Source organism: Perognathus longimembris, chromosome 2 (assembly GCF_023159225.1).
Source record: "Perognathus longimembris pacificus isolate PPM17 chromosome 2, ASM2315922v1, whole genome shotgun sequence".
Classification (NCBI taxonomy): Eukaryota; Metazoa; Chordata; class Mammalia; order Rodentia; family Heteromyidae; genus Perognathus; species Perognathus longimembris.
Genome location: NC_063162.1, coordinates 145,991,777 through 146,000,387, shown reverse-complemented (window position 1 = coordinate 146,000,387; position 8,611 = coordinate 145,991,777). Strand labels below are relative to the sequence as shown.

At 42.4% G+C, this 8,611-nt stretch overlaps 1 pseudogene; it reads left to right on the top strand.

The window, feature by feature from the left end:
- Positions 1 to 257: 257 nt before the first annotated feature.
- Positions 258 to 1,197, top strand: LOC125345683 (annotated as a pseudogene).
- The last annotated feature ends 7,414 nt before the right edge of the window (positions 1,198 to 8,611 follow it).

Sequence of the window (8,611 nt, the reverse complement as noted above, 5' to 3'; positions counted from 1 at the left end):
AGATATGCAGAGCCCTAGACATAAAGGGATGGTCAAAGCAAGACTTAGTCTTTAAGGATCTCACGGTTTCATGTCAGATCCACATATCCATTTTCTCCAATGTCTTCACTATGTCCTCCATGACCACTTAGGCTAAAAGACCAAGTCCCAGCTCCTACTCCGATCCTAGACCTAATTCCAAAGTTAAAAAGAGAACCCTTTACTTGATTCTCCTTGCCTATACCTCCTTCTCTCCTGGACACCAGGTCACCTGATCCATGAGGAGGAACAACATGACCTGGGTGAGTGAGTTTATCCTAATGAGTCTAGCCAATGACAAGCAGACCCAGGCTGGACTTTTGGTCTTGTTTGGCACCACCTACCTGCTGACTCTCCTGGGCAATGGGCTCATCGTCCTCCTGGTCAGGTTGGATCACCAGCTCCACCTGCCCATGTACTTCTTCCTCTGCCATCTTTCAGTTGTAGACATCTGCTACACATCCAGTGGGGTCCCCCCAGATGCTGGCACACTTCCTCCTGGAGAAAAAGACCATTTCCTTCACCGGATGTGGGACCCACTCTTCTTCTCTCTAGCCCTTGGAGGGACAGAGTTCCTGCTGCTGGCTGCAATGGCCTATGACTGCTATGTGGCTGTATGTGACCCCTGTGGTACACAGCACTGATGAACCCCAGGCTCTGCGTGGCACTGGCAAGTGTCTCATGGAGTGTGGGCATGGCTAACGCTGCAGTAGAGACAGCAGTCACCATGCGCCTGCCCACCTATGGGCACAACATATTAAACCATGTGGCCTGTGAGTCACTGGCGCTCATCCGGCTGGCCTGTGTGGACATCACTCTCAACCAGGTGGTCATAGTGGCTTCCAGCGTAGTGGTCCTGTTGGTACCCTGCTGCCTGGTCTCTCTGTCCTATGCTTGCATTGTGGCTGCCATCCTGAAAACCTCATCCACTCAGGGATGCCGCAAAGCCTTTGGGCCCTGCGTGTCACACCTCACTGTGGTCTCCATGTCTTATGGGATGGCCCTTTTCACCTACATGCAGCCCTGCTCCCAAGCATCAGCTGAGCAGGACAGGTAGGGGTCCTCTTCTATGCTGTGGTGACTGCCATGTTGAATCCACTCATCTATAGTCTTCACAACAAGGATGTGAAGTCTGCCCTCAGCCAGCTTCTGATGAGGAGCTCTGTTGTAAAATACTAGCCTCACTTAGAAAACCATGTGCATTGGAGTTGAGATGCTCTCATAACCTGAGACAGACAGACAGGGATAGAGAGAGCAAGTGACCGAGAGAGATTCCACATATAATGGAACAGGTGGCAAGATCATTCTCTGCACTGTGTTCTTTTGAAGTAATAAAGAAGTGGGATTTCACTTTGACAATAAAGAAATGAAAAAAAAAAGAAGTGAGATTTTTATCTTCAGTTTCTATTATTAGGTCCCTGCTTTATTTCAAACTGAATGGCAACATCTAGAAATTAAATATACCCTACAGAAAGTTAAATGAATTGTATTCATTGTTTTAAACGAGGGGGAAAAAAGCTGACGTGTTAGTGTATGCGAATCGAAAAGGGCAATTGCTTCCGAAATCGGGGTAGTATCCTCCGTATGTATTAAGAGAGATTTCCTTGAAAAAAGCTGTACCTGTGTATCTAACATGTTTCTGCAGTTACTGAGAAAAGAAAAATAAATAACTGTGAGCTACAAAACTGACCCTGCCCATAGGGTCAAACAGGCCTCAAGTCAGAAGTAGAAAGGTCATATGCATCACACAGGGTCCAATTCCATTCGCCAGGCTGAGGAACTCTGAATCTGGACCAGAGTCAGCATCGGGGGCCCCCCAGCCCTGGTGACTAAGCCTGGGATGTGTGTGAGGCACATGGCTTCACTTAGCTTCTGCTCCTTTCCAAAGTGCAGGGGAGGGCAATGGCAAGTCATAAAGTCGTCTGCTCAGAACTTCTACTCACTCAGTCAGAGCTATCCGCCAGTCGCTGTTAAGAAGTATTTAGAATCCATGCTAGGCATGAAAACATTCAGGTCACCCTACATGATCAAAAGCAAGAAGAACAACTCACACTTGCATCAGTATGCCTAAACAATGAGGACAGTCGTTTAAGATTCTCTGATTTATTAATACACACTCTCAGCTATGAACTTCCCTCCAGCAATGGCTTTTCTGGGTCCCGGAAATTCTTTTTCATTAGAGTCTCTTCTTTTTCATTAGACTCTAGGAGCGTTTGGATGTTCATCTCCTTATTTCTTCAATGACCCAGTGGTTATTCAACCATGTATATTACAATCATCATGTGCATGAATTTTTTTCTTTATTTTATTACTGACTTCCAATCTTATTTCATTGTGGTTATTTTAAGTTTCTTACATTTGGGAAGACTTGCTTGTCTGTTTTGGAGAAAATTTCCAGGGTTGCTGAGAGGAACGTGTATTTTGTAGCTGCTAGGCTTTAAAACCATAAGCATTCAATATTAATACAGAAAAATATGTTGAATGTCCAATCATTTCGTTGACTTGGTAATGTTTGTGTCCTTTCTAATCTTCACTCACTAATGCACTATTCCAGTGGGATTTATTCTTTTCTGCTTTTTCCTGGTTGCATGAATCTTCTTCTCTGTGTAGGATTCCACTGTGTATCTTCTGCAGTACTGGTTCAGTGGTCATGAATTCTTTTAGGTATTATTTATTGTCAAAGGTATCCCTTGGTTATTAGAAGGACATTAACCCAGGCTATAGTTCTTTCAGGAAATAAAATACATCATTAAGGTCTTTGTTTGCATTTAGAACTTCTATTGCAAATTCAGCTGCTATTCTATGAATTTTCCTTTTTGTGTGTTTTGCTACTTCTCTCTTGCTGCCATCCTCTTTATTTGCAAGTAATGCTTTTACTATAATATGTCTAGGGAGGTTTATTTTCTATTCTAACCTGATTAGTGGTCCAAAAGTTTCCAATGACTAAATGGCTTTCTCTTAACTCAAGATTGGGGAAGTCTTTTACTTTTATTTCATATAGTATATTTTCTATATGTTTAACTAGTATCTCTTCTTTTATCCACATGCTTCATTGGTTTGGCCTTTTTAAAATTTTTCTTAGTATTTTTTCTATGTTCTTGTCTAATTGGTCTAACTCCTTTTCGTTTAACTTTTAAACCTGATATTCTTTTTAAACGTTCCACTCTTATTAGAAAGGCCTTCAACTGAGTTTCTTTTTTCTACAATAATGTGGTTTGAGTTCAGAACTTTATTCTTGTTTGGCTGTCTTGCTCAGGTGTTACTATACCACTTAAACCACACCTCCACCCATGATTTTTGCTGGTTATTTTGGAAACAAAATCTCACGAGCTTTTCTGCCTAGGCTAGCTTTGAAACATAATCCATTAGGTCCCAGCCTCCTGAGTAGCTAGGATTACAGGTATGAGTCACCAGTGCCAGGCTGTCAAGTGATTTTTTTCATTGAGTTATTGAATTTTACAAAGCAGGATTTCATTTTAATTTGTCAGGGAAGGATTTCTATGTCTTTACTGAATTTCTCTTTCACATTCTACATTATGTTTCTTATTTCATTTACCTGTTTATCTGTAACCTCTTTTAATTTATTCAAGTAGTGCATACATGTCCTCTCTTTAATTGCATTGGTCAATCTTATTCTTTTGAAGTCATTTTTTGAAAATTAACCCACTTTACTATTATTCAAGTCTTTTACCATGGAATTGTTGACTTTTGCCAGAGACAGGGTGTGTTTTTTGTTTGTTTTGTTTATTCTTGCTTCTACATCAGGACTGACATGTCTGAGGACAAATCATATTTGAAAATTTCATTCCTTCAGCTGAAAGAATCTCCATGTTCAGGCAGGAAAGTACAGGAGCCAGGTTGAGATACTATTCCCCACCCCTGGGCCTGGGATACGATGCCTATCTAAGCACTGATTCACCTAGTGGTCTAAACGCTCAGCCTGATCTCCTGCCCTGCTCAAATCAAGGCTTACCTAGCTTCCGTTTCTTAATCAGTAGTCCTTCTCTAAGCTGTTTTCACAACAGACATTTCCTTTCTTTATGTACTGGGAGCTGCTGTTGGCTGCAGAGAGCTTTTACCTGGAACAAAAACCCGCAGCTAGAAGTTCCCCTACCTTTGTGGAGGAGGAAAGTTTCTTGGCTCTGTTGATCTTGACGTGGTCCTCAGCGGGACTTTCAGGCCCTGCCTGCCAGTTCACCTCCCTGAGAGGGAGCAAGAATAGAGTGCTGATCTGAGGGTTGGGGTGCAGGGCTCTGACTCACCCCACAGTTAACACCTGCAGCCATGAGGAAGGACTCTGGGAGCTGAATCTCCAGGCAGCCATGGGCTCAGTGCTTTCTCTCTACCCCAGCTTCAGCTAACAAGACTCACTTCTGGCCAGAGATTGCAAGACCTTTCAGCACCAGGGTGCTCTAGATCAGTGGATTAGCTCCCTGCTGCTTGGACTTCTCTACAGGGCCGCAGCTGACCTCTTTCTCCCCTTGACCACTTCCGGTGGCCATCTTTCATGTAGACTCTATAGCAGGGTGTTCCAAGACCCCCCCCCCCAAACCATGGATGCTCCTTTTTTATGGACCAAAGAGTAGCTTAGTCTCCAAACAATAGACATTCTCTCAAAATGATGCCTTGCGGTACTGCCTTCTGAACTAAGAGGAGTGACAGAGTATATTTCTTCACTAAGGTTAGCCTCCAATACCGGAGCAATAACGGTCTCACAAATCCCCTCACTGGGGTTAATTCTTGTGAGCCATGTGGGCTTATCTTGTAACTAGAGTTGTTAGTCTACCACCAAGGCCATATGTTTTATCTTGTGTTTGTATGTCTAGCTTCCCACTTGTCTCCCCATCCTGGGAAGCTGGAGACTAGCTTGGAATTGTTTGCTACTTTTTTCTGTCCCCTCAGTTTTTCTTTGGTTTTCTGCCATCCTACCTCATGAATCTTGAGGCTCTTCCTCTCTTTATCCCTTGAGAATAAGATCTCTCCTGTGTCAATTGACTTGTGTTCATGATAGAAAAATGTTTCTCTTGTCATGTCACCTTGTCCTGTCTTTGTCCTGTTGGCATGTCCTTCAGAATAAAGTCTCAGCACAGGAGAATCTGGAGAAAAAAAAACAAACATGGGGAGCCATTAAGAAAATAAACAAAAATATTTTTCTGAGGACTTTACTCAGCTCTTTGGCTTCTCCAATCACCTAGATTAGGTAATAGGGTTTAAGAAACCTTTTCTCATGATGATATTCTTTCAGTCAATTTACCAACCATATTGTGAAAGTTGTCAGGACCAAAATAAAGTCACTGTTTTTTCAGACTCTAACTAAACGGAGTTAGGACATCTATGAGCACAATTTCTTGATAACAAATCACAACCAACATTCTCAGAAACACCATTTTGCAGTTCAGCCACTCCTATGAGAACATTCAGAAATAGCCAGTCCTAACTGCAACCTTGAAGTAGTCTCAGTAAACCACAACCTCGCAGTGATCACTGCTGTGAATGCTGTCTCCTAGCAACCATCGGTACACACATAGACACCAGCCTTGAGCCCCTGCAACCAAAGAACATACACTTGAAAACAACTGCCATGTATTTATTGTTGCCTCTAAAAAACTCCTTCTTGTGTCCTCTTTCCCGAATATGGTTATGGTCCTCTGTGGCATTGCACACTCCAAATGTGCAATCAGCTGGCATTTTCTTTGGAGACCTTTCTCGGTGTACTGTTATTTTAGGTTGTCACAATGCAGCAGTTTTGCTTAGAAACTAGAAGTTGGGACAATAAAGGGGCATGCACTCTCTAGTTTTCAATTTGGTAAAAGTCAGAAAAGAGTAAAAGAAGAGATGGGATCTGTAGAGATTTCTTCCCAGTTCTACCTCTTGGCTGCAAAAGAAAGTCCAGGAGGTAAGCTCGGTATTCTTACTGAAACTATGGAATGTCTATGTCCCTTTCACACCTAAAGCAAAGGTTTCAACTGCTTTGTTGAACTTGCCAGTCAGCCTATTGCCACTTCAGAGGACTTTGCAGCCGTTTTCTTGTATAACTTCAATGTTGTTCAAAGCTCCAACCAGTCCTCTAGGTGAGAATTCCAAACATGAACACACCTTCCTGACATCCACCCACATAGAGACACTCTCTCCACCACACACACACACACACACACACACACACACACACACGTGTGCACACGCACACCTCTTTTTCTATCAGTGATAACATAATAATGTCTCAGGAGGCCCATGGGCCTTGTGGTTCAGTTCTAGCTCCAGTTCTGCTGTGGTTCTGCTCCTGCCTGCTGGATGACCTTGAGCTCAACACTCCTACTCTTTGACCTTCACTTTTCTCATTCTTTGAAGGAAACAATGAGGGGGAAGGGATGACCTCAAAAGTTCCTTCAGTCTTTGATTATTTTCTGTGATCAGAATTGTATTGTTCTCTTCAAGGTGATAACTTCTGTGACTCATTTCCACACTCAAAAGGCATCTTTGTCAACCAAAGCTTGGTTTATGACTATAGTTGGGGGGAAAAGAAACACTGGGGACAGGCATGGGCCCCCGGTTCAGAACAGCAGCTGGTATTGAGCCAGAGCCAGTTTCTATTCTTAGCCCTCTCTATCTTGACTTCTTCCAGCCACAGAGGAACTGAAAGAAGGAAGAGGAAAGCCATAGAAACTCTCCACCCACCATGATCACCACCCATCTCCAAGCCCATCTCCAACACTAGCAGAAAGACATGGAAGGAATCGTTCCCATTTCTATCTTCACAAAAAGCTATTCACTTAATGTTCACAGTGCTCCTTCACCCCTCATCTCCTTCCTTTAATATCACTAGTTCTTACTTGGGTCTGAGGCATTCTAAAACATTATTTTTGGATAATTTTTTTAAAAAAAACAACAAAAAAATGAAGGCTATACAAAAGGTTAAGCACCAGGTTACTTTCCCATGGTTCTCATGATTCACCATGAAATTTGAGAAAAAGCATTTTAACCTTCGATGTTTTCAAGTGGAGAAAGTAGGTTAACCCCAAAGGTCTTTCCTTCTCTAGGTTGATCTCAAAATATATCCTTCTCTCACTGGGCACTGGTGGCTCACGCCTGTAATCCTAACTATTCAGAAGGCTGAGATCTGATGATTGCAGTTTGAAGGCAGCCCAAACAGGAAAATTCATGAAACTCTTATCTCCAATTAACCACCAATAACTGGAAGTAGAGCTGTGGTTCAAAGTAGTAGAGCTGTAGCCTTGACCAAAAAAAGCTCAGGAACAGGGCCCAGCCCAGACCCTGAGTTCAAGCCCCATAACCAACAAAATGAATAAAAATAATAATCCGTCTTGCAGAAGCCATACCTTAAATCTAAAACCATATCTTAAATCTTTCAAAAGCAGGATTCATGTGGTGATTTTCAAACTTAGCTTCACAATTTAATGGCTTGATAAACATTAAACTCTCATGGACACTGATACCTGCATCTCACGCATCTGAGATTCTGGTTTCACTTTACTGCATGTGACTTAGGTTCAAGAGTTTTCCAAGTTTCTTGCGGAGCCATAATATATCCTCCTATTGAAAGTTTCTGGTTTTTGTTGTTTGTTGTTGGATTGTGGTGGTGTTCTTTTTTTTTCAGGTAGCCACATTGGTACCAGAAGGGGTGTCCAACAGTCCTGTCCAATGGTCTTCCCATAGCCTCATAATGCCTATTTGTATCATTTTCTGTCATCAGCAAAAAAAGACATCAGGCGAACATTGAAATGAAGGTTAAAAGAACTTCCTACTCATAAACAAAGAAATAAAGCCCCAAATTTTCTCAGCGCATTGTATCGATGCATTTTGCTAAAGACCTGCAAAGTGAACAAGACATTCTGAAAGCAAACATGTCTTTGCTGTAAAAGATTTCACCCGGAACAAAAGCCAAAGGATTTTAGAGACACTCCCTTCTGACTTCATCTGTGGGCACTCCTGGTTTCCAAATGTTGTCATTGCAAGTGATGTGTGCATCCGTCTGTATAATTCGCTTACTTTAACATTCAAACAAATGCCAGCATTCACCAAGGAAACAGTATAATCTCAAAAAGTTGGGACATAATTACAGTCGATATTATGTTCTATAATGAAGGGCTGATCTTATCACTGTAGGACTCAGCCTGATTCATCACTGAGAAGCAAGAGAGCAGTTTTGCATTTTGTTATTGATCCAGCTTGCATTGGAGGAGAAACGGGAAGTTCTCCCTGCTTCCAGCCTGAGGAGTACGGGCCAAGGGGACCCCAGGACACACCCTGCAATCAGAGAACCATCTGCAAAGATAGTGTCAACAAGAAAAAATACTTGACTGTGAAACACTCACTAGGAATGTTGATATTTAAAAAATTAGAAAAGATCACTGACTTCAGAAGCTCATTATCAAAAGGCGAAAAAGCCAACTCCTACTCAGAGCCCTACTTAAGTCCCTTTGATTAGTCAAGGACTGTAATTTCTGGTTCTGATTAGGCCTAAGTCCCCCAGCAACCTGATGCACCTGCTTCTTGAGGAAGGACAATGTGACCTGGGAGAGCCTGTCCTAATAAGTCTCTCCAGTTACAAGCAGGGCCAGGCTAGAGCACATGT